General features: G+C 38.9%; 1 protein-coding gene across 9 annotated transcripts in view; it reads right to left on the reverse strand.

The window, feature by feature from the left end:
• FER (FER tyrosine kinase) overlaps positions 1-27,065 on the reverse strand; it is a 485,340-nt gene that overhangs the window by 439,688 nt on the left and 18,587 nt on the right. Inside the window, exon 1 of one of the 9 annotated variants that reach the window (XM_037737992.1) lies at positions 6,104-6,198. The exons of the other annotated variants lie outside the window; for them this stretch is intronic. The gene's annotated coding sequence lies outside the window, so the exon portion shown is untranslated. Of the gene's footprint in view, positions 1-6,103; positions 6,199-27,065 lie in introns of those variants that run through there. 9 annotated transcript variants of the gene reach the window in all.

Consider the following 27,065-nt stretch of genomic DNA (forward strand, 5'->3'; position numbering starts at 1 on the left):
TACTGCAAATTAATTAAAGTTGGAATCACCCAGAAAATTTCTTAGAAATGGCAATATACAAATTAGGACTGAAATAGTGACCATGATTTAGACTATAAAAAGTCAAATGGGAAATGTAGTTCAGGAAATAGAGCAGTATAGGGAAAAAAAAAAAAAGTGAGTATGAGGTACAGTTAAAAAAAAAAAAAGCAAATGTCTCCAAAATCAAACTCTATGTGCCAAGTAGTGAGAGATGGGATGCCAAATTATCTTCGGCTAGTCCTCTGCTCAAGAAACTAAAAAGCCCAAACTCCTTGAATTAATTTGTGTCAACACAAGGTTACAATTTTTGAAAACCAAGATCATGAACACAACAGTTTAAAAAGATTAATTTGCTGGTGCTAGGTAAGCAAGTATGTTCAGTTTGTGAAAATTCATCAAGCTGAGCACTTATGATTTGTACATGTGTGTATGTTATAGTTTAATAAAAAGACAGAGACACAAAGATAAATTTTGATTTGGCAGCTAATGAGACATAAGAACCCATTATAGCAATATAGCTTGAGAAATGAAAATCTAAAATTGACAATGTCAATGAGAATTAAAATGAAAGATTCTTAACCTAGTGAATGGATTTAGTCAACAAAAGAGACAATTCAATGTGATTTTTAAGGCTTTAGAAATAAAGAATCATGACAATATCAATAGAAATGAAACAAGAAGAATATGGAGCTACTTTGAGTAAACTACATTAATTTCAGCTGGAAATTTTACCTGTAGGTAAAATACTAAGGTTAAAAATCCAAATTTGAGAGTCAATTACTTAAAGTTGACTGATGAAACCAACAAACTGAATGTTGACAGAAAAGCAGAGAGTCAAGGACAAAACCCATGAGGCCAGGGAGTAAGAGCAGGTACTTTCAAGCCTCCTCCAAGATTGAAAGAAGGAGAGGCCAACCAAAGGATAGAAATTAAGCAAGCAAAAATATAACAGGGGCCTGGCAGAGTCATAGATGTCAGTAGGAAAAAAAAGATATTAGTGTCACAGGATCCTTTGGGTATTGCTTTGCCAACCAGAAACCTCTGTGGCCAGTGCTGCTTCTACTTGGGTTTTGCTTGTGCCAGCTGAGCTCATTCCATCCACTTGGACCACCGGCTGCACTCAGCTCACACTACTGGCCTGGATCCCACACCTGCCAAGGATGAGCCAGGCACGGAGCAGCAAGCGGTTTATGAGCCAGCAAGTGCAGGATACGTCCACTGCACACAGCCAGGCGCACCAGCTGCAACAGGACAGGCAGCTCCAGGCACCAGCACAGGCACCAGCTCTGTGCAAGACTGAACCTGGACCATATGTACCACAAGTGGCTTCTGTAGCGTCTGGACAGGTAGGACGCAATGGCACTAGAAAGCTCAGAGACACCAGGAACCACAGAGTCCCAAAATGGGTGCTACAGAGTGTCACAGCCCTGGCTCAGGGGGTTCCAAGATCTGGGCTCCTAGAAGTGCCACAGCCCTTCTCTCTTTCTCATCACACACAATGTGGCGATCAGGGAGCATGTTTCCACCGTGTTTGTGTTATATCTCTTTTAGTCCCACCATTCAGTGGGTCCCAAGTTCTTGTCCCTTGTCCAGAAATAATGAGATATGCAGACAACTAGGGGATGAGTGTGGCAGAGAGGAGCTTCATTGAGCAACAGAATAGCTCTCAGGAGACCCAAAGTGGGTAGGTCCTTTCTGTAGGCAGGTTGTCCTAATGTATGTCTAACTCTCAGCAGGGAGGAGACCTGTAGTGGGTAGCTCCTTCCACAGGCAATTTGTCCTGACGAGCATCCAGCTCTCAGTAAAGAAGACCCGTAGTGGGTAGTTCTTTTTTGCAAGCAGGTCATCTGGATGAGTGTCTGAGTCTGGCTAAGCCTGGGGTTTTTATGTGCTCAGAATCAAAGAACTGCATACTGACTGGTCCATGGACAGCCACAAGTGGGCCTGGAAAAAGCACCATCCAATTGGCCAAATGGTTATCAACGAAGTTCTCACTTGGGCACAGACATCAACTGGAACTGAGAGCCCAGCACCCAGGCTTCAGGCCATCCCTGGCCTGAGGTGAGGTTTTACTGGGGACCCACCACTTTCTGCCTAGGAACCTGTCTGCCTTTAACATGCCATCGATAGCACCCAAACTGTCTGTGCCAAGAGGTGCCTGCAGGCCAGTGCCAAGCCACCCTCAGCCCCTGCGGCACCCCCTCCCATGCTCATCAGTACCTAAAGTCTAGAGGGAACCACAGTGGCAAGGGGCTGGCATGTCAGCACCACCGTGAGCACACACATACCTGGCTGGGTTGCAACAGTACCTGGGCTTGACCACAACTTTGCTCCACCCTAGAGTGGGCGCCAGGAGCAGGAAGAGGCCAAGGAGTGAGAGCAGGCACTTTCAAACCTGCAGGGCCAGGGGGCTTCCTGGGTCCCCAAGAGTGCAGGGATATCTGGGTCCAGAGCCACAGTCGGGCAACAGCAGATGCACCAAGGAGCACAAGGCTCCCGCCTGTTCCCAGCCCTTGCCGGCTCTACAGAGTGCACAGCCCCAGCTGGTACAGCCCTGGCCACACTTTCTCAGCCACAGCTGGCATCCCCACAGCAGCTGCTCCAGATGGGTTGCTGCCGCCATCATTAGCAATGTCAAAAGTCAGAGGAAAATGTAAAAATTGCAAAAATCTCATAATCAAGCTATACTTCAAAAACTCCTACTGACAATAGTGAAAAAAAAATTTTAAGAAAAAACAAAAATTTAAACATATCACCAACAAATAAAGGAGTACAACCTTATGCCATAAGTTTCACACCATAGTTTTAGTGAGTCCAATACTACCCCAACCAGTCCAGAAGATATTCTGGCAAAGAAAAGTTAATAAAATCCTGAGAATTCACAATAGATCCTCCAATATGAAAAGAAGCAGGCAGAGTGAATAGACCAAACTAGGGAAAGTCAAGCAAATATCTAAAGATAGGGTAGGGATTTAGAAAACACAGGGAGGACAGCACAGAATTACAATTTTCCAGAGCTCTGTGATGAACTTCTGAATGAAATTTAAGTCCAGGAGTACAGGATGAACTCTTTTAAATGTGAATAAATCTCAGGGCCTCCAACAATGCCAAACTCAACCCCAGCCAGTATGTCCCCTCACATTTACCTCCACACTCACATGCCACAGAAATTGAAATTAGAAGGAAAATCCAGCTTGTTGTCCAGACAAGATGGCATAGACCATTTTTCCCATTCCTCCCCACTAAATATAAATATAAACAGACAATGCAAGTGATAACCAAAGAACTCTGGAAGGTGGAAAGAAGAAGGCAAACTCTTTCGAAACCCTACAACTAGAAGAACAACACAGAGGCAGGATGTCTTATGCCTACCTCACCCAAGTGAAGAAGGCCACCCACACATGGTTTTTCTCAGCCACAGCATAGTAGCAGAAGGCAGCCCACGTAAGTTAATTCCTCCCAGAATAGAATAGCTGTCCCTCTGACAATATCAAGGAAGCCAGACACCACCAGCAGGAGAGATTAATTAGGGACCTCAACAAAAACAAATAGCTAGGGAAACACTCTCCTTCCCTGTGAGACCTGAGACTCCCCACATTTTTTCCCAGTTTTTTTGTTTTTTAATTTCTAAAGCTCTGCCATAAACTTCTAGCGGGTGCCCATGTCATTTGCCACACTCACACCAGGTTGTCTGTGTAGCCAGCAAACAAAATCTGAACATCAACAGACCAGGCCAGGGAGGTACACTGGGGCAGTTCTGCCATGCTGCCAGTACTGAAAACTACTTGCTTCAGTTCACCTATGATGATATTTACCACTAAGTCCCCGATCTTGATGCTGGGGCCCATGGCAGCACAGAGCCAGTAGCAGTTGGGGCTGAAGCACAGGGTGTTGATGATGAAGCTCCCACATCTAGCATGTAAAGGTACTTGCTTTCATTGAGATCCCATAGCATGGCCTGGCCATCTTTGCCTCCAGATGCACAGGGGGATCCATCTGGAGATAGTCACAGTGTTCAGATAACCTGCGGCCAGTGTGGTTAGTCTTCAGCTTGCAGTTAGCCAACTGCATAACTTGACCAGCTTCTCCCAGCTACAGGAAGACAGTGATAGGGTTGCTGCTGTTAGGCGAGAAGCGAACACAAGATACCCACTCTGTGGTTCTCATATTAAACAGGGTATCTGATGCATAACTTGATGGTTTTAGCTCACAATCCACAGACAATCTGCTGGTTGTCATGGGAGGCCACTTTCAGCATGCCCTTGGTACAGCCCACAAATCGTCTCATGGTGATGTCCACTGTGAGATCCCAGAGGCACAGCATTCTAGCCAAGGAGCCTGAGAGAGCAATCTGGCCATCTAAGGAGATGAACATGTCACTAAAAAAGTGGGAGTGACCTTGCAAAGCATATTGTAGGATGCCATAGTTGGTATTTTCCCTGTTCAGTTTCTACATAATGATGCTCTTGTCTTGAGAGGCAGACAGGATCATGTTCAGGAACTATGGAGTAGCAGCAATCTGGGTTATCCAGCCACTGGGGCCCTGAGGGTGCCACAAAGGGTAAGCTGCTCAGTCACAGTGATAGCAAGTCAAGGTTCCCCTTTTCCATCAAGAGAAACAAAGGCAAGCAGGAAGAACCAGAAGAGAGACAGCCTGGTCAGAAATGTCTGTCTCCATAAGCAGCCCAGTCAAGAACCTCGGTTTCACAGGTCTCAGGATCTCCTTCTTTACCCGGAGACATCCGAACAGGCTACTCAGAACCGGCCAGCAGAGCCCAATTTTGCTAGATAGCCAATCTCAGGAAGCCTCTTGTTCTCCACATATCCAAGACTCTCCTCCCTTGTCCAGAGACAACTGAGTAGCAGGGAGCATGGTAAGGAAATCCCAGCCCATCCCTTCCCCAGCAATAGACATACACTAACTCGGCATAAGAAAGAATCTCCTACTCCCTCAAGCAGCACCAGCAGAGACAAGTGGGAGCCCTAGTGCCAACCAGATACAAGAAGCCAACCAAAACAACAGTGCAGACTCAAAACTAAACTATCATTGGAACTACAACCCAAAAAAATATAGGCTTAGACCTGCATGATAACACCTAAACAGGATGACTGCTTGTGAAAATAAAAGGTTGAACTAGCCCTCAGAATCTCTTAACATAATAGAAAAAATATCTAAGTTTCAAATGTAAATCACCTGTCACACCAAGAACCAAGAAAAATCATAACTTGAGTGAGAAAAGACAATCAACCAATACAAATACCTAGATAAATCAGATGTTGAAATGATCTGACAAGAATTTTAAAACAATCATCATAAAAATGCTTCGACAATTATAAATTCTCTTAAAACAAATGTAAAAATAGAAGATCTAAACAAAGAAATACAAGTTAAAAAAAAAAACAGATGAAAATTATGTAACTAAAAAATGCAATAACAACGACAAGCTAGATAGGCTCAGAAGTAGAATGAAGATGACACAGGATACAATCAATGAGCTTATGGACAGAACAACAGAATTCACCCAATCCAAACAACACAGGAAAAGAAAATTAACAAAGCCTCATGGACCTGTGGGACAATAACAATAGATCCAACATTTGTATCATGAGAGTGAAAGAAGGAGAAGAGAGAGTCAGATTGAAAGAAAATTCAAAGAAATATGATGCAGCCTGCCATATAGCTACAGAAATCAAGACAGTGTGCTATTAGCAGGAGACAGACAATAGATCAATGAAACAGAACAGTGAATCCAGAAATAACCAACATAAATATGTTCAACTGATTTTTGACAAAGGGCTAACAGTAATTCAACAGAAGAAGAATCGCCTCTTCAACAAACAGTATAGGAGCAATTAGGCAACTAATGGCAGAAAAGAAAAAAGAACGCTAACAACTGTTTTTTTTTTTTAATTGCATTTTAGGTTTTGGGGTACATGTGAAGAACTTGCAAGATTGTTGCATAGGTACACACGTGGCAGTGTGATTTTTTGCCTTCCTCCACCTCACCTATATCTGTCATTTCTCCCCACCCTAAGAACTGTTAAGAAAAATTTAACCCAGGCCTGGCACAGAGGCTCACACCTGTAATCCCAGTGCTTTGGGAGGCCAAAGCAGGCATGCTGCTTGAGCACAGGAGTTCAAGATCAGCCTGGGCAACAAAGCACGACCACATCTCTACCAAAAAAAAAATAAAAAGGAAACAAAAATTTAACTCAAAAGGATTATGGACTTAAATATAAACGTAAGGCTGCTAAAGTTCAGAGAAAAAAAATATAGAAGGAAATCTTTAAGATAGAAAACTAGGTGGATTTCTTAGATTTGACATCAAAACCACAACCCTCAAAAAAGAAAAAAAATGAATAAAATGGACCTCATAGAAAGTAATATATTTTGCTCATGTGAACAAGATGAAAATAAGCTGCAACTTCTGCTTCTAGTGGGCATATAAGGAACTTGGGCTATGCAGGAGGTTGAGGCAGGAGGATCACTTAAGGCCAGGAGTTCCAGTCCAGCTTGGGCAACATAGCAAGATCCCATCTCTAAAAAAATTAAAAAAATAAAAAAATAAAAAAATAAAACTTGGAAGTCACTAGGCCATCTTACCAACAAGAAAAGCTAAAAAATCTGAAAAATCTATGACTTTTCTCAGATCAGCAAGAGAAATGAAGACACACGGCAAACCACTGCCCTATAAATTGGAGAAACAGGTGACTGAGAGAATCCTATCACACTGAAGCAGAAAACTCTGCAGGAAAAAGTGCAGGGTAGGAAAGACTGAACTTTAATTGACAAACTGCTGAAGGCTCAATGTGGACAAGTGGGAAACTTAAAAATGCCAGGGGGACTCAGTCATAGGACAGCCTTCATACTTTTATTAGTTTTACCTCCAGGGAACCAATTTGGTTCTCACAATATATATTAGAGGGGAAATAAAACCCTCAAGCTTATGACAGAGGGAGGGGAAACAAAATCATCTTTAAATAAGCCAGAGCATTCTGTTCTTAATAAGGTCTTTCCCCCAGGAGAAACTATTTAATCAGAGCCTGCTGGGGTTTATCAGAGCCTAACTTGCAGGAAGGGAACTAGGAAATACTCATTGCAGCCCATACTAGCCATGCTGTCTTACTTTGGGAGACAGGGGACTAAGTCCTAAGAAACATCTGTGAAGGTCACAGCCAGAGACACAGACTCATCAAAAGACTGGGATCTAATCATTGGGCTATAGAATGCTTCTGATAAGAACCCACAACACCTTACTGTCACGTTACTAAAGGCCTATTTACAGCAGCTCCTTTTACCCAGGACATCAGATTCAGCTACGCATACTAAAAGCCAAAAAACACAGTCTAGGCTGGGTGCGGTGGCTCACGCCTATAATCCCAGCACTTTGCGAGGCCAAGGAGGGTGGATCACCTGAGGTCAGGAGTTTTAGACCAGCCTGACCAACATAGTGAAATGCTGCCTCTACTAAAAACACAAAAATTAGCCAGGCATGGTGGCAGGCGCCTGTAATCCCAGCTACTTGGGAAGCTGAGGCAGGACAATCGCTTGAACCCAGGAAGCAGAGATTACAGTGTGCCAAGATTGCACCACTGCACTCCAGCCTGGTTGACAGAGTGATACTCCATCTCAAACAAACAAAAACACACAGTCTGAAGACAGCTAATATAAGAACCAGACTCAGATATAGCAAAAGATGTGAGAATCATCAGATCAATTACTAAAAAAAAAAAAAATGGTTAATATACTAAGTTTCTAATGGATAAAATAGACTGCATACAAGAAGAGATAGGCAATGTAAGCAGAGAAACAGAAATTCTAAGAAAGAACCAAAAAGAAATACTAGACATCAAAAACACCATAAGAGAAATGAAGAATGCCTATGTTGAGTTCAGTTAGGTTGATAAGTTCAGTCTAGTAACCTGGACACAGCTGAGGAAAGAATATCTAGAGGATATCCCCCTAAAAAAAACTACAAGCAAACAGAAAAAAGACTGAAAAAGTACAGAACAGAATACACAAAAGTTGTGGGACAACTATAAAAGGTATAGCATACATGTAATAGGAATACCAAATGAAGAAAGAGAGAAACAGAAAAAATATTTGATACAACGATAAACGACAATTTCACCAAATCAATGTCAAGCACTAAACCACCAATCCAAAAAGCTTAGAAAACTCCAAGCAGGATAATGATTTAAAAAAAAAAAAAAAAAAAAAAAAAAAAAAAAAAAAAAAAAAAAAAAAAAAAAAAAAAAAAAAAAGTTTACACCTAGCTATATCAGAATTCAAACTACAGAAAATAAAAGGTGAAGAAAAAATCCTGAAAGAAGCCAATGGAAAAAAGACATTACCTATCAAAAAGTTAAGAGAACAGTTACATAGATGTTACCTCCAAAACCATATAAGCAAGAAGTAAGTGAACTGAAGTATTTAAAATGTTAAGATAAAAATTTTAAAAAACAACTAACCAAGAATTATGTACCTTGCAAAATTATCCTTCAAAAGTGAAAGAGAAACAGTTTCTCAAACATAAAAACTGAGGGAATTTGTTGCCGGTAGACCCAATGTGCAAGAAATATCCAAAAGAAAAGTTCTTCGGTGGAAAGGAAAATGATACAGGCCAGAAACTGAGATTATATAAAGAAAAGTACTGGAGAGGGAGAGATCGAAGATAGCTAAATAGGAACAGCTCTGGAGTGCAGCTCCCAGCGAGAACAACGCAGAGAGTGAGTGATTACCGCATTTCCAAACGAGTTTTTACTGTCCACACACCAAGAGATTCCCGGGGTGTAAAGCGCCACAAATACCCAGCACAGCTGTGCTACAGGTCTCCACACAATAACACACACAAATCCGGCGGCCGTTTCAACAGGCACCTGGAACACCTGGGAGACAGAGCCGCCCGTTCAACTGAAAAAAAGGGGGCTGAAACAGGGATCCAGGTGATCTGACTCCATAGGTCCCACCCCCATAAAGACAAGCAATCTGAAACACTCTGGATGGAGAGTTTCAAAGCAAGCACAGCAGAACCCGGGACAGTACAGCTCGATGGGGGGAAGGGCATCGGCCATTATTGGGGCAGTTCGCCATTACCGAGGCAGTCCACCATTATGAAGACAGTCTGCCATTACCAAGGCAATCCGTCTTTACTGAGGCAGTCCACCATTACTGAAGCAGTTATCATTGTACCTCTGTAAACAAAACCGCAAGGAGGTTGACACAGCAGCTGGGTAAAGCCCACAGCAGCTCAGTGACGCCTCTGCTGGCACACTGTGACTAGACTACCTCCTTCCTGAGCAGGGCATCTCTGAAAAAAGGCAGCAACATGTCAGAAACTTTATAAATAAAGCCCCTTCCCAGAACAGAGCACCTGGGGAAAAAGGCATTTATGAGTTCCGCTGCAGGAGACTTAAATGTACATACCCAGAAGCTCTGAATGGAACAACGGAGGTCCCAGCTCAGCACTTAAGCTCCTATAAGGGGACAGACTGTCTCCCCAAGCAGCTCCCTGACCCCTATATATCCAAAAAGACACCTCAGAAAAGAGAGCGCAGGCTCACATCTGACGGGTACCATTCTGGGATGAAGATAACAGAAGAAACTGGCAGCAACTCTTGCTGTTCTGCAGCCACCCCAAGTGATCCAGGCAAGCAGGATCTTGAGTGGACCTCCAGCAGTCCTACAGCAGAGGGGCCTCACTGTTAAAAGAAAAACTAAAAAACAGAAGTAACTTCAACATCAGCAAAAAGGATGCCCATTCAGAGACCCCATCCAAGAGTCACCAACTACAAAGACCACAGGTAGATAAATCCACAAAGATGGGAAGAAACCAGCACAAAAAGTATGAAAACACCAAAAATCAGAACGCCTCTCCTCCTCCAAGGGATCAAAACTCTTCACCAGCAAGGGAATAAGGCTAGATGGAGATGAGTCTGATGAATTGACAGAAACAGGCTTCAGAAGGTGAGTAATACCAAACATCTCTGAGCTAAAAGAATACGTTCTAACCCAATGCAAAGAAACTAGGAACCTTGAAAAAAGGTTAGACAAAAAGCTAATGAGAATAAACAGTTTAGAGAAGAATATAAATGAATTGATTGAGCTGAAAAACCCAACACGAGAACTGCGTGAAGCATACAAAAATTTCAACAGCCCAATTGACCAAGCAGAAGAAAGGCTATCAGAGGTCAAAGATCAACTCAATGAAATAAAACAAGAAGGCAAGATTAGAGAAAAAAGAGTGAAAAGAAATGAACAAAGCCTCCAAGAAATATGGGATTATGTGAAAAGAACAAATCTACATTTGATAGGTGTACCTGAATGTGATGGAGAAAATGAATCCAAACTAGAAAACACTCCTCAGGGTATTATCCAGGAGAACTTCCCGAACCAAGCAAGGTTGGCCACATTCAACTCCAGGAAATGTGGAACACCACAGAGAACACCACAAAGATATTCCTTAAGAAGAGCACCCCAAGGCACATAATCAACAGATTCACCAGGATTGAAATGAAGGAAAAAATGCTAAGGGCAGCCAGAGAGAAAGGTCGGGTTACCCACAAAGGGAAGCCCACAGGCTCACAGCAGATCTCTTGGCAGACACCCTACAAGCCAGAAGAGAGGGGAGGCCAATATTCAACCTCCTTAAGGAAAAGAACTTTCAACTTACAATTTCATATCCAGACAAACTAAGCTTCATAAGCAAAGGACAAATAAAATCCTTTCCAAACAAGATATTGCTGAGAGATTTCGTTACCACCAGACCTGCCTTACAAGAGCTCCTGAAAGAAGCACTAAACATGGAAAGGAACAACCAGTACCAGCCACTCCAAAAACGTACCAAATGGTAAAGAGTATCGACACAATGAAGAAACTGCATCAACTAACGGGCAAAACAACAAGCTAGCATCAAAATGGCGGGATAAAACTCACATGTAACAATATTAACCTGAAATGTAAATGCTAAATGGCCCAATTAAAAGACACAGACTGGTAAATTGGATAAAAAGTCAAAACCCATTCGTGTGCTATATTAAGTAAACCCATCTCACATACAAGGACCCACATAGGCTCAAAATAAAGGGAGGGAGGAAGATTTACCAAGCAAATGGATAGCAAAAAAAGCAGGAGCTGAGATCCTAGTCTCTGATAAAACAGACTTTAAACCAATAAAGATCAAAAGAAACAAAGAAGGGCATTACCTAATGGTAAAAGGATCAATGCAACAAGAAGAGCTAATGATCCTAAATATATATGCACCCAATACAGGAGCACCCAGATACATAAAGCAAGTTCTTAATAACCTACAAAAACACTTACATTCACACAAAACAACAGTGGGAGACTTTAACACTCCACTCTCAATATTAAACAGATCAATGAGACAGAAAATTAACAAGGATATCCCGAACTTGAACTCAGATCTGGACCAAGCAAACCTAATAGACATCTACAGAACTCTCCACCCCAAATCCACAGAATATACATTCTTAGCACCACATTATATCTACTCTAAAATTGACCACATAATTGGAAGTAAATCACTCCTCAGCAAATGCAAAAGAACGGAAATCATAACAGTCTCTCAGATCACACTGCAATCAAATTAGAACTCAGGAGTAAGAAACTAATTCAGAACCACATAACTTCATGGAAACTGAACAACTGGCTCTTGAATGTTGACTGGATAAACAGTGAAATGAAAGCAGAAATAAAGATGTTCTTCGAAACCAACGAGAACAAAGACACAACGTAGCAGAATCTCTGGGACATATTTAAAGCAGTGTCTAGAGGAAAATTTATAGCAAAAATGCCCACATGAGAAGCGAGGAAAGATCTAAAATCAACACCCTGTCGTCACAATTGAAAGAGCTAGAGGAGCAAGATCAAAAAAAACGCAAAACCTAGCAGGGGACAAGAAATAGGTAAGATCAGAGCAGAACTGAAGGAGATAGAGACATAAAAAATCCTTCAAAAAATCACTAATTCCAGGAGCTGGTTTTGTGAAAAGATCAACAAACTAGACAGACCACTAGCTAGATTAATAAAAAAGAAAAGAGAGAAGAATCAAATAGATGCAATAAAAAAAGATAAAGCGGATTTCACCACTGATTCCACAGAATTACAAACTAGCATCAGAGAGTACTATAAACAACTCTATATACATAACCCAGTAAACCTGGAAGAAATGGATAAATTCCTGGACACGTGCATCCTTCCAAGCCTACACCAAGAAGAAGCTGAAACGCTGAATAGACTAATAAAAAGGGCTGAAGTTGAGGCAGCAATTAATAGTCTACCAACCATAAAAAAGCCCAGGTCCAGATGGGTTCACAGCCGAATTCTACCAGACGTACAAAGAGGAGCTAGTACCACTCCTTATGAAACTATTCCAAACAATCCAAAAAGAGAGAATCCTTCCCAAATCATTTTATTAGACCAACATCATCCTGATACCAAAACCTGGCAAAGACTCAACAAGAAAAGAAAACTTCAGACCAATATGCATGATGAACACAGATGCAAAAATCTTCAATAGATACTGGGAAACCCACTGCAACAGCACATCAAAAAATTTATCCATCATGATCAAGTAGGCTTCATTCCAGGGATGCAAGGCTGGCTCAACATATGCCAGTCTATAAACGTAATCCACCACATAAACAGAACCAAAGACAAAAACCACATGATCATCTCAATAGATGCAAAGAAGGCCTTCAACAAAACTCAACAGCCCTTTATGCTAAAAACTCTCAATAAACTAGGTATTGACAGAACATATCTCAAAATAATAAAAGCTATTTACGACAAACCCACAGCTAAAATCATACTGAACGGGCAAAAACTGGAAGCATCTCCTTGGAAATCTGGCACTAGACAAAGATGCCCTCTCTCACCACTCCTATTCAATATAGTATTGGAAGTTCTAGCCAGAGCAATCAGGCAAGAATAAGAAATAAAGGGTATTCAAATAGGAAAGGAGGAAGTCAAATTGTCTTTATTTGCAGACAACATGATTGTATACTTATAGGACCCCATCGTCTCAGCCCAAAATCTCCTGAAACTGATAAGCAACTTCAGCAAAGTCCCAGGATACAAAATCAATGGACAGAAATCACAAGCATTTCTAAACACCAATAGCAGACTAAAAGAGAACCAAATCAAGAGTGAACTCCCATTCACAATTGCTACAAAGAGAAGAAAATACCTAGGAATACAACTAACAAAGGATGTAAAGGACCTCTTCAAGGAAAACTACAAACCACTGCTCAAGGAAATAATAGAGGACACAAACACATGCAAAAACTTTCCATGCTCATGGATAGGAAGCATCAATATTGTAAAAATGGCCATACAGCCCAAAGTAATTTATAGATTCAATGCTATCCCATCAAGCTACCTATGACCCTCTTCACAGAACTGGAAAAAAATCCCCTAAACCTCATGTGGAACCAAAAGACAGCCCGCATAGCCAAGACAATTCTAAGCAAAAAGAAGAAAGCTGGAGGCATCATGCTGCCTGACATCAAACTATACTACAAGGCTACAGTAATCAAAACAGCATGGTACTGGTACCAAAAAAGAGTTATAGACCAATGGAAAAGAACAGAGGCCTCAGAGGCAATGCCACACATCTACAACTATCTGATCTTTGACAAACCTGACAAAAACAAGCAATGGGGAAAGGATTCCTTGTTTAATAAATGGTTTGGGAAAACTGGCTAGCTGTGTGCAGAAAACAGAAACTGGACCCCTTCCTGACACCTTACACTAAAATTAACTCCAGATGGATTAAAGACTTAAACATAAGACCTAACACCATAAAAATCCTAGAAGAAAACCTAGGCAAAACCATCAAGACATAGGTATAGGCAAGGACTTCATGACTAAAACACCAAAAGCATTGGCAATAAAAGACAAAATAGACAAATGGGATCTAATTAAACTCCAGAGCTTCTGCACAGCAAAAGAAACAATCATTAGAGTAAACCGGCAACCAACAGAATGGGAAAAAATTTTTGCAATCTACCCATCTGATAAAGGGCTAATATCCAGAATCTACAAAGTACTAAAACAGATTTACAAGAAAAAGAAAAACCCATTCAAAAGTGGGTGAAGGACATGAACAGACACTTTTCAAAAGAAAACATACATGAGACCAACAAACATATGAAAAAAATGCTCATCATCACTGGTCATTAGAGAAAGGCAAATCAAAACCACATTGAGATACCACCTCATGCCCGTTAGACTAGCAATCATTAAAAAATCTGGAGACAACATGCTGGAGAGGATGTGGAAAAATAGGAACACGTTTACACTATTCCTGGGAGTGTAAATTATTTCAACCATTGTGGAAGACAGTGTGGCAATTCTTCAAAGAACTAGAAATAGAAATTCCATTTGACCCAGCAATCCCATTACTGGGTATATATCCAAAGGATTATAAATCGTTCTATTATAAAGACACATGCACACATATGTTTATCGCGGCACTGTTTACAATGGCAAAGACCTGGAACCAACCCAAATGCCCGCTGATGATAGACTGGACAAGGAAAATGTGGCACATATACACCGTGGAATACTATACAGCCATAAAAAACGATAGGTTCATGCCCTTTGCAGGGACATGGATGAATCTGTAAACCATTATTCTCAGCAAACTGACACAAGAACAGAAAATCAAACACCACATGTTCTCACTCACAGGCGGGTGTTGAACAATGAAAACACATGAACACAGGGATGGGAGCATCATACACTGGGGTTAGTTTGGAGGGTCTAGGGGACAGACAGCAAGGTGTAGGGAGGTTGGAGAGGGTTAACATGGGGAGAAATGCCAGATGTAGGTGACAGGGGGATGGAGGCAGCAAACCACATTGCCATGTATGTACCTATGCGATAATCCTGCATGATCTGCACATGTGCCCCAGAACCTAAAGCAGTATTTAAAAAAGAAGAAGAAGAAGAAAAGAAAAGTACTGGAGAGTAATAAGTAAAGGTAAGATTTAAAAACCATTTGTTTTTCTTACTCTCAGTTGATCTAATACATAAGCATTTGTTCAAACAGCAAAAATATATTTGATTTTGTGTGTGTATATAGATACATGCTTATGTATGTTTATCTATAAGTAATAAATAACAGCAATGCTATAAGGGATGGAGGTGGTAATTAGTATTTTATTATTTTGATTCCACTAAAATCTGGAACAAGGTAAAATTGTCCCCTGTCACCTCTCCTTCTCAACATCTTACTGAAAGTCCTAGCTAATGCAGTAAGAAGAAGTTAAATGTGTATTGATTGTGAAAAATAAAACTGTGCTTGTTCACAGATGACAAAACTGTCTATGTAGAAAATCTGAAAGAACTGATGCAAAGAACTTTTTTAATTAATAAGCAATTACAGTAATGGCAGGCTACAATGTTAATATACAAAAGTCAATTGCTTTCCCATATACCAGCAATGAACAAGTACAATTTGAAAGTAAAAACACAATACCATTTATATTTGTAGCCTCCAAAATGGAATACTTACATATAAATCTAACAAAGTATGTCCAAGATCCATGAGGAAAAACTTACACACTTCTGATTAATCAAAGAACAAAATAAACAAAGAGATATTCCATGTTCATAGACAAGAAGAGTCAATACTGTCAAAATGTCAATTCTTCCCAATTTCATTTATTAGATTCAATTTAATCTCAATCAAGATCTCAAATAGGCTCTGACAAAAGACCCAGAATAGCCAACAGAGCATTAAAAAGAGGAATAAAGTTGGAGGACTGACGCTGCCCCATTTCAAGACTTACAATAAAGTTACAGTAATAAAGACAAGTGTGGTATGGGCAAACGAACAAATAGATCAATGGAACAGAATAGAGAGTACAGAAATAGACCAACAAAAATATAGTCAACTGATCTTGACAAAGAAAGCAATACAACCAAGAAAAGATAGTCTTTTCAACATATGGTGCTAAAACAAATTGGACATCCACTTGTCAAAAAAAAAAAAAAAAAAAGAGCCTAGACACAGATCTTAAAACACTTCACAAAAACTAACTCAAAATTAATCATAGCCCTAAATGTAAAACGCAAAACTCACTCCTACAGGACAACATAGGAGAAAATTTAGATTCCCTTGAGTTTGAATATGACTTTTAAGATATAACACCAAAGGCACAATCCATGAAGAAAATAAGCTGGACTTCATTAAAATTATATTTTCTGCTCTTTGAAACACATTGTCAAGAGAATGAAAAGGCGAACCACAAACTGGGAAAATATATTTACAACAGATCTCTCTGACAAAGGACTGTTATCCAAAATATACAAAGAATAATAAGAAAACAAACAACCGAATTTAAAAATGGGCCACAGACCTTAACAGACAACTCAGCAAAGAATATAGACAAACAGCAAATAAGCATACAAAAAGATGCTCCACATCACATGACTTCCAAGAAATGCACATTAAATCAACATTGAGATACCACCGTACATTTATCAGAATAGTCAAAATCCAGGACACTACTAACCCTCAATGCTGGTGAGGATGTGGACCAACAGGAACTCTCATTTATTGCTGTTAAGAATGCAAAATAGTATAGCCACTTTGAAAGACAGTTTGGCAGTTTCTTACAAAACTAAACACACTCTTACCATACAAAATACGATCATATTAACTACAACTAAATTAAATGCCCCATAAATTCTTGGTATGGAAAGAGCTGAAATTTTATATCCACACAAAAACTTGAACATCGAACATCAATGTTTACAGCAGATTTGTTCATAATTGCCAAAACTTGGAAGCAACCAAGATGTCTTTCAATAGGTGAATAGATGAACTGTGGTAAATGCGAATGACGGAATATTATTCAGCACTAAAAACAACTGAACTATCAAGCCATGAAAAAACAAGGAAAAATTTAAAGGCACATTACTAAATGAAAGAAGCCCATATGAAAAGGCCATATATGGTACGATTATAACTATATGACATTCTGAGAGAAGCAACACTATGAAGACAGTTGATACGGTTTGGCTCTGTGTCCCCTTACAAATCTCATCCTGTAGCTCCCATAATTCCCATGTGTTGTGGAAGAGATCCAGCCGAAGATGGCTGAATCATGGGAGTGGGTCTTTCCATTGCTATTCTCATGAATAGTGAATGAGTCTCACGAAATCTGATAGTTTTAAAAATGGGAGTTTCTCTGCACAAGCTCACTTTGCCTGCTGCCAACCACATAAGATGTGGCTTGCTCCTCCTTTCTCCTTCCACCATGATTATGAGGCCTCCACACTCATGTGGAACTGTAAGACCAATAAACCTCTTTCTTTTGTAAAATTCCCAGTCTCAGGTATGTCTCTATCAGCAGCATGAAAATGTACTAATACAACAGTAAAAAGATCAGTGGTTGCCAGGGTTTAGAGGGAAGAGAGAAATGAATAGTTGGAGCACAGAGGATTTTTAGGACAGTAAAACTAGCCTCTATGATGCTATAATGGTGGATACATGTCACTGTACATTTTTCTAAACCCATAAAATGTACAACACCAAGAGTGAACCCTAATGTAAACTATAGTCTTTGGGGGATAATGACATATCAGTGTAGGTTCGCCAATTATAAACACACCACTCTGGTGAGAAATACTGGTAATAAAGAATGTGCAGTGGGTGGAGGTACATGGGAAATATCTGTATCTGTCTCCAAATTTTGCTGTGAACTTAAAACTGCTCTAAAAAATTCTATTAGATAAAAATAAAAATAAGAACAAGACCAGCTACAGACTGGGGGAAAATATTGGCAAGCCATATATATGACAAAGGACTATAATTTAGAACTATAAAGATCTTTCCAAATTCACCAGTTTAAAAAAACAACAATCGCAGACTGGTCTCCAACTCCTGGCCTCAAGCAATCCTCCCACCTCGGCCTCCCAAAATGCTGGGATTACAGGCATAGGCCAACATGCCTGGCCTGCAGAGGTCAATAAAATGAGATTTTTAAACAGAAATTTCTATAATTTCCTGGATGGTAAGTATAAATCAGGCAGAAACAGAATATTATACAAAAGTGCATGCTATTAGTAAAAGTACCTAGTTTTAAAAAGTGTATTTCTAAAAAGTGAATCTAGTAAAAATCCTACTAAAGTATTGACTATGTAGATTTATTTAAATCTATCTTATTTAATGTTCTTTAATTTGGTAATTATTATTGAATGAGTACTTACATGTTGAGTTTTCAATTCACCATAAATAGTAATGTAAAACTTTTTTCGAACCATTAAAATTGCTATTTTCTAAAATGAGAAGTTTAATTTTAAGTTTTGCTCTTGTTGTCCAGGCTAGAGTTCAATGGCGCGATCTTGGCTCACTGCAACCTCCACTTCCCAGATTCGAGCGATTCTCCGCCTCAGCCTCCCCAGTAGCTGGGATTACAGGCATGCACCACCAGCCTGTCTACTTTTGTATTTTTAGTAAAGATGGGGTTTCTCCATGTTGGTGCGTCTGGTCTCAAACTCCTGACCTCAGGTGATCTGTCCGCCTTGACCTCCCAAGTGCTGGGATTACAGGAATGATCCACCGCACCCAGCCTAAAAACACAGTTATTCAAAGAAATGGAAGTTACTAAATGGCAAAATGTAAAACAGATAACTCATTTCCTTGGAAGGATAATAGCACTCCCATAGCATTTCTTGTGAATATAAGGGTATATGCAAGCATCTGTATAAAATGTCTCCTGTTTTTAAACTTTTGCCTCCACAACTGGCAACTTTTACATTTTCCAAGTACAAAGATGCAAATATTGTTTTTATATAACATGAAATTTAATCAGTTTTGAGCATTTGCTTTCAATAAAGGGCAATTTATTTTTTAATAGAATTATTTCTTAGGGTTGAAAATATTTATTTCCTTTATTTTAACATTTTGATAAAGATTCAACTATACTACTGAAAGTATGCTAACTTATAAAAATCAGAAATACATGAATAAAAACTATGTAATAGAAATAGGAATTCCTTCATTCTTCCCCCTACATATATTCTTATGAACTAGAAGGAAATTCAATACAGCTTAAATGTATAATCCTTGACTAATAAAAACCTTTCAAAATTAGTTTATGGTGCAAGTTACATTATCAGAATGTGTTTGTATAGCAATAGAGACTATTAAATGATTCACCAGTTAAAGTACAATATGAATTACCATAAGGTATGTCTTACTTTTACATGCTTCACTATTGACAGAAGTCACAAATAGAGTGACTGTGTTTGAATAAAATATTAAGCTGCCCTAGCTAGATAGAAACAAAGTCACAAAAAGTCACTAAGGATGCAAGTACAAACCAAAAAACTGACTTCCTGAGAATACAAAGTGAGGTCTTTTTTCAGAAGCACTTAAACACAGAAATGAACACTCACCAAAGCTTATCTACCAAAACAATACTATTCATTACCAATTAATATATTCTGATCTTTGTTACCTATGGACATAATATTTAAAACTCCTCCTATGCTTTCTTTATTTTAAAGTGTTGGTTATAACTCAATTTAAAATAAAAGTTACATGCAAGTGAAACAGCACCGGACTGCCCAGCCTATTGGAGCAACATTAATGGATAATGATCTCCCACTGAGAGAAAACAATTAATAAAAACTTTGAAAGTCTATAAACAAATGAACAACATGTTTGCTTTTAAATTAACTATAATATTTTTAGTTTTAAAATACATTTGAAGTACTGATCTTTAAAAGTATTTAAGAGAGCAGAATTATTAACAGAAATGTTTTCTTTAAGGTATTGATATAAATCAACAGGCATTTATTAATGTGAAAGATAACTGTTAGGGATATAATGGTAAATAAAATCTAGATTATTCCTTTCAAACAATTTACAGTGTAGTAAAAATAACTAGACAAGTTCACAGGTAATGAGAATACAATTAATTCATTCAAAATTTGCTCAGTGAATCTGTATGTGAGCAGCTACTTGCCAAGCATATTTCTTAGCACCAGGAATCAGATGAGTAAGTCTCTGGCTTCCAGAAGCTCACAACCTACTAAAGGTGACAAACATGGAAATAAAAATAGTCTCCAGACAAGTCCAGAGAACAAAGAATAAAAAGGAATTAACAAAGTCTCCAAGAAATACAGGACTTCATAAAAAGACTAAATCAACGATTGACTGGAGTACCTGAAGGAGACAGGGAGAATGGAATCAAGCTAGAAAACACACTTCGGGAAATTATTCAAGAGAACTATCCCAACCTAGAAAGACAGGCCAACATACAAATTCAGGAAATAAAGAGAACACCATTAAGATACTTCAGGAGAAGATCAATCCCAAGACACATAATCATCAGATTCTCCAAGGTTGAAATGAAGGAAAAAATGTTAAGGGCAGCCAGAGAGAAAGGCCAGGTCACCTACAAAGGGAAGCCATTAGGCTAACAGTGGACCTCTCAGCAGAAACTCTACAAGGAAGAAGAAAGTGGAAGCCACTATTTAGTATTCTTAAAGAAAATAATTTTCAACCCAGAATTTCATATCCAGCCAAACTAAGCTTCATGAGTGAAGAAGAAATAAAATCCTTTCCAGACAAGCAAATGCTGAGAGACTTCATTACCACAACACTTGCCTTGCAAGAGATCCTGAAAGAAGCACTAAGTAAGGAAAGGAAAAACCAGTCCCAGCCATGCAAAAACACACCAAAATATAAAGACGAATGACACTATGAAGAAACTGCATCAACTAGTGTGCAAAATAACCAGCTAGCATCATGATGACAGGATCAAACTCACACATAACAATACTAACCTTAAATGTAAATAGACTAAATGCCCCAATCAAAAGACACAGACTGGCAAATTGGATAAACAGTCAAGACTCATTGGTATGCTGTATTCAGGAGACCCATCTCACAGGAAAAGATACACACAGGCTCAAAATAAAGGGATGGAGGAAAATTCACCAAGCAAATGGAAAGCCAAAAAAGCTGCAGCTGCAATCCTAACCTCTGACACAACAGACTTTCAACCAACAAAGATCAAAAGAGACAAAGAAGGGTATTACACAATGGTAAAGGGATTGATTCAACAAGAAGAGAGCTAACTATTCTAAATATATATGCACCCAATTCAGGAGCACCCAGATTCATAAAACAAGTTCTCAGAGACCTACAAAGAGACTTAGACTCCCACAGAATAAGGGGGAGGACTTTAATAACCTACTGTCAATATTAGACAGATCAACGAAACAGAAAATTAACAAGTATATTCAGGACTTGAACTTACCTCTGGATCAAGTGGATCTAAAAGACATCTACAGAACTCTCCAGCTTAAATCAACAGAATACACATTCTTCTCAGTGCCACATATAACTGACCGCATAATTGGGAGTAAAAAACTCCTCAGCAAATGCAAAAGAACTGAAATCTTAACAAACAGCCTCTCAGACCACAGTGCAATCAAATTAGAACTCAGTATTAAGAAACTCACTCAAAACCACACAATTACACAGAAATTGAACAACCTGCTCCTGAGTTGACTACTGGGTAGATACTAAAGTTAAGGCAGAAATCAAGAAGTTCTTTGAAACCATTGAGGACAAAGAGACAATGTACCAGAATCTCTCAGACACAGCTAAGTAGTGTCAAGTAAATTTGTAGCATTAAATGCCCACATCAGAAAGCTAGAAAGATCTCAGATCAACACACTAACATTACAATTAAAAGAGCTAGAGAGGCAAGAGCAAATTAATCTAAAAGCTAGCAGAAAACAAAAAATAACTAAGATCAGGGCAGAACTGAAGAAGACAGAGACATGAAAAACCATTCAAAAGAATTAATGAATCCAGAAACTGTTTTGTTTTTGTTTTTTTTTAATTAACAAAATAGATAGACCACTAGCTAGACTAATAAAGAAAAAAGAAGAGTCAAATAGACACAATAAAAAATGATACAGGGGTTATCACCACTGACCCTACAGAAATAACAAACTACTATCAGAGAATATTATAAACACCTGAATGCAAAAAAAAAAAAAGAAAAGGAAAAAAGGAAAAGAAAATCTAGAAGAAACAGATAAATTCCTGGACACATACACTCTACCAAGACTAATCCAGGAAGAGGTCAAATCCCTGAATAGACCAGTAACAAGTTTTGAAATTGACGCAGTAATTAATAGCCTACCAATCAAAAGATTCCAGGACCAGACAGACTGACAGCCAAATTCTACCAGAAATACAAACAGGAGCTGCTATCATTCTTTCTGAAACAATTTCAAACAATTAAAAAGGAGGAACTCCTCCCTACTTCATTTTATGAAGCCAGCATCACCCTGATAGGAAAACCAGGAAGAGGCATAACAAAATAAGAAAATTTCATGCCAGTATCCCTGATAAACATCGATGCAAAAATCGTTAATAAAATACTGGCAAACTGAATCCAGCAGCACATCAAAAAGTTTATAGTTGGCTTCATCCCTGGGATGAAAGGCTGGTCAATATATACAACTCAATAAACATAATTGATCACATAAACTGAAATAAAGGAAAAAAAACCACGATTACCTGAACAGATACAGGAAAAAAACTTTTGATAAAATTCAACATCCCTTCATGTGGAAAACTCTCAATAAACTAGGTATTGATGGAACATATCTCAAAATAATAACAGCTATTTAAGACAAACCCACAGCCAACATCATATAAAAAAGGGCAAAAGCTGGAAGCATTCCCTTTGAAAACTGGTACAAGACAAGGATGCCCTTTCTCACCTCTCCTATCCAATACAGTACTGGAAGTTCTGGCCAGGGCAATTAGGCAAGAGGAAGAAATAGGCTGGGAGTGGTGGCTCATGCCTGTAATCCAAGTACTTTGGAGGCCAAGGCAGGCAGATCCCCTGAGGTTGGGAGTTCAAGACCAGTCTGACCAACATGGTGAAACCCCATCTTTAAAAAAAAAAAAAAAAAAGAAAGAAATAAAGGTATTCAAATAGGAAGAGAGAAAGTCAAATTGTCTCTGCTCAAATCTCTCAGCATTTGCTTGTTGGGAAAGGATTTTCTTTTTCACTTATGAAGCTTAGTTTGGCTGGATATTAAATAAAGGGTATTCATACAAGCAAAGAGAAAGTCAAACTGTCTCTGGACATGATTTTATATTTAGAAAATCCCATTGTCTCAGCCCCAAAACTCCTTAAGCTGATAAGCAACTTCAGCAAAGTCTTAATATACAAAAACAATGTTTACACCAACAGCAGACAGGCAGAGAGCCAAATCATGAATGAACTCTCATTTGCAACTGCTACAAAGAAAATAAAATACCTAGGAATATAGCTAACAAGGGATGTGAAGGGCATCTTCAAGGAAAACTACAAACCACTGCTCAAGGAAATAAGAAAAGACACAAAAAAAATGGAAAAATATTCCATCCTCATGGATAGAAAGCATCAATATGGTGAAAATGGCCATATTGCCCAAAGTAATTTATGATTCAATGCTATTCCCATTAAGCTACCATTGACTTTCTTCACAGAATTAGAAAAAAACTACTTTAAATTTCATATCGAATCAAAGAAGACCCTATATAGCCAAGACAATCCTAAGCAAAAAGAACAAAGCTGAAGGCATCACACTACCTGACTTCAAACCATACTAAAAGGCTACGGTAACCAAAGCAGCATGGTACTGATACCAAAACAGATATACAGACAAATGGAACAGACCAGAGACCACAGAAATAACACCACACATCTACAACCATCTGATCTTTGACAAATCTGACAAAAACAAGCAATGGGGAAAGGATCTCCTATTCAATAAATGGTGCTGGGAAAACTGGCTAGCCATATGCAAAAAACTGAAATTGGACTCCTTCCTTACACCACATACAAAAATTAACTCAAGATGGATTAAAGACTTAAATGTAAAACCAAAAACCGTAAGAATTCTAGCAGAAAACCTAGGCAATACCATTCAGGACATAGGCATGGACAAAGACTTCATCATGAAAATACCAAAAGCAATTGCAACAAAAGCCAGAACTGACAAATGGGATCTAATCAAACTAAAGAGCTTCTGCACAGCAAAAGAAACTATCATCAGAGTGAACAGGCAACAGAATGGGACAAAATTTTTGCAATCTACCCATCTGACTATTATCTAATATCCAGAATTTACAACATAAAACATTTACAAGAAAAAGAAAAAGGACCTAAAAGTGGGCAAAGGATATGAACAGACACGTCTCAAAAGAAGACATTTATGTAGCCAACAAACATATGAAAAAACCTCCACATCGCTGATCATTAAGGAAATGCAAACCAAAACCAGAATGAGATACCCTCTCATGCCAGTCAGAATGGTGATTCTTAAAAAGTTAAGAAACAATAGATAATGGCGAGGCTGTGGAGAAATAGAAATGCTTTTACACTGCTGCTGGGAATGTAAATTAATTCAACCATTGTAGAAGACAGTATGGCAATTCCTCAAGGATCTAGAACCAGAAATACCATTTGACCCAGCAATCCCATTATTGGGTATATACTCAAAGAAATATACATCATTCCACTATAAAGGCACACACACACACACACACACACACACGTTTATTGCAGCACTATTTACAATAACAAAGTCATGGAACCAACCCAAATGCCCATCAATAAATGACTGGATAAAGAAATATGGTACATATATACAATGGAATACTAGGCAGCCATAAAAATAAATGAGATCATATCTTTTGCAGGGACTTGGATGAAGCTAGATGCCATTATCCTCAGCAAACTAACCCAGGAACAGAAAACCAAACACCGAATGTTCTCAGTCATAAGTGGGAGCTGAATAATCAGAACGCATGGACACAGGGAGGGGAACAACACACACCAGAGCCTGTTGGAGCTGAATAATCAGAACGCATGGACACAGGGAGGGGAACAACACACACCAGGGCCTGTTGGGGTTTGGGGAGTGAGGAGAGGTAACCTAGAGTACGGGTCAATAGGTGCAGCAAACCACCATGGCACACATATACCTATGTAATAAGCCTGCACATTCTGCACATGAATCCCAAAACTTAAAGTAAAATAAATAAACAACGAGATACCAACTCACAACAGTCAGAATGACTATTATTAAAAAGTCAAAAACCAACAGATGCTGGTGAAGTTGTGGAGAAAAATGAATGCTTTTACACCGTTGGTGAGAGTGCAAATTAGTTCAACCATTGTAGAAACAGTGTGGCAATTCCTCAAAGACCTAGAGACAGAAATACCATTTGACCCAGCAATCCCATTACTGGATATATACCCGATATTTTATTATAAAGATACATGCACACATACGTTCACTCCCATACTATTCACAATAGCAAAGATATGAAATTAACCTAAATGCCCATCAATGATAAAATGGATAAAGAAAATGTGGTACATATACACCATGGAAAACTATGCAGCCATAAAAAGGAACAAGATGACATCCTTTGAAAGGACATGCATTGGCCAGGTGCAGTGGCTCATGCCTGTAATCCCAGCACTTCATGAGGCTGAGGTGGGCAGATCACGAGGTCAGGAGATCAAGACCACCCTAGGCAACATGGTGAAACCCCATCCCTACTAAAATTACAAAAATTAGCTAGGCATGGTGGCATGTGCCTGTAATCCCAGATACTCGGGAGGCTGAAGCAGGAGAATCGCTTGAACCTTGGAGGTGGAGGTTGATGGCACCACTGCACACCAGCCTGGTGACAGAGTTAGGATCCTTCTCAAAAAAAAAGGGAGGGGACATGGATGGAGTTGGAAGCCATAACCGTCAGCAAAGTAATGCAGGAACAGAAAACAAAATACCACATATTCTCACCTATTAAGTGGGAGCTGAACAATGAGAACACATGAACACAGTGAGGGGAACAATACATACTGGGACCTGTGGGGCAGCAGGGGAATGGGGAAAGGGAGAGCATCAGGAAGAATGATGAATGCTGAGCTTAATACCTAGGTGATGGGATGGTCTGTGCAGCAAACCGCCATGGCACACGTTTACGTATATTATAAACCTGCATATCCTACATATGTATCCCTGAACTTAAAATAATAAAGAAAAAATTAATAAATAAAAATAAATATCCTGCTTAAAAGTTATCCCACATCCTCCCAAAAAGAGCTACACTTGTTCCTAATTTCATACACTTCTCAAAGAAAACCTACCAAATCTATGAAACTCAAAAGGAAAGAAGGTAAAAGAGAACACTCACTGAGTGACAGTTCTACACAAGTACCAGAGAAAGAAGGTATTTAATTAAATCTTTTCTTATTGTGCTTAGTTCTGAGGGTCTCTGTGTACTTACTTACACATCATTTGCATTTTAATCTATTTGACTTGAAAGTTTGCATTTTTTAAAGACTACACTGCCACTGCTTTATAATGTCCAAAGCTACTATTAATAGATACATATTCCTAGATAGAATTCCTGCTTTGAAGGTGGGTATAGGCAATGGAGGATAGAGGAGGAACTCCTTGAATTTCAATTGCTGACTAGTGCCAGCAGATCAAGTCCAACATACATCTCCCAGTTTTCTTATCTTTAACTAAATGCAACCAATTAGAAAAACCTCAGCCAATGCAGTGTATATTTAAAGGTGAAATTATGTTTCGGAAAAAAAAGCTTGGAAATGACAATGTTATCTCCAGCTATCTCAGAGAATTTAAACAAAAAAGCAAACTGCAAATAAATTTTAAATGAATAGTACTCTAAGAAACCAGGCAATTCCCAGAAGAGATGTTAAGTACATACAAATTTTATCCCTGAAAATACAGATCACAGGGAAAAAAAAAAAAAAAAAAAAAAACTGTTTGAAAATAAAAGAAAATAAAGAGGCATAAAAACCAAATGCAAACCATGAAAACTAACTTAATCCCGTAACAAATAGAGATAAATATTTAGGGATAACTGGGGAGATCTGAATATGAACCACTGCATTAAACATTATTATGGTTTGAATGTATGTGTCCCTCCAAAATTCAACTTAAC

This window comes from Cebus imitator, unplaced genomic scaffold, assembly GCF_001604975.1.
Source record: "Cebus imitator isolate Cc_AM_T3 unplaced genomic scaffold, Cebus_imitator-1.0 Scaffold46, whole genome shotgun sequence".
Classification (NCBI taxonomy): Eukaryota; Metazoa; Chordata; class Mammalia; order Primates; family Cebidae; genus Cebus; species Cebus imitator.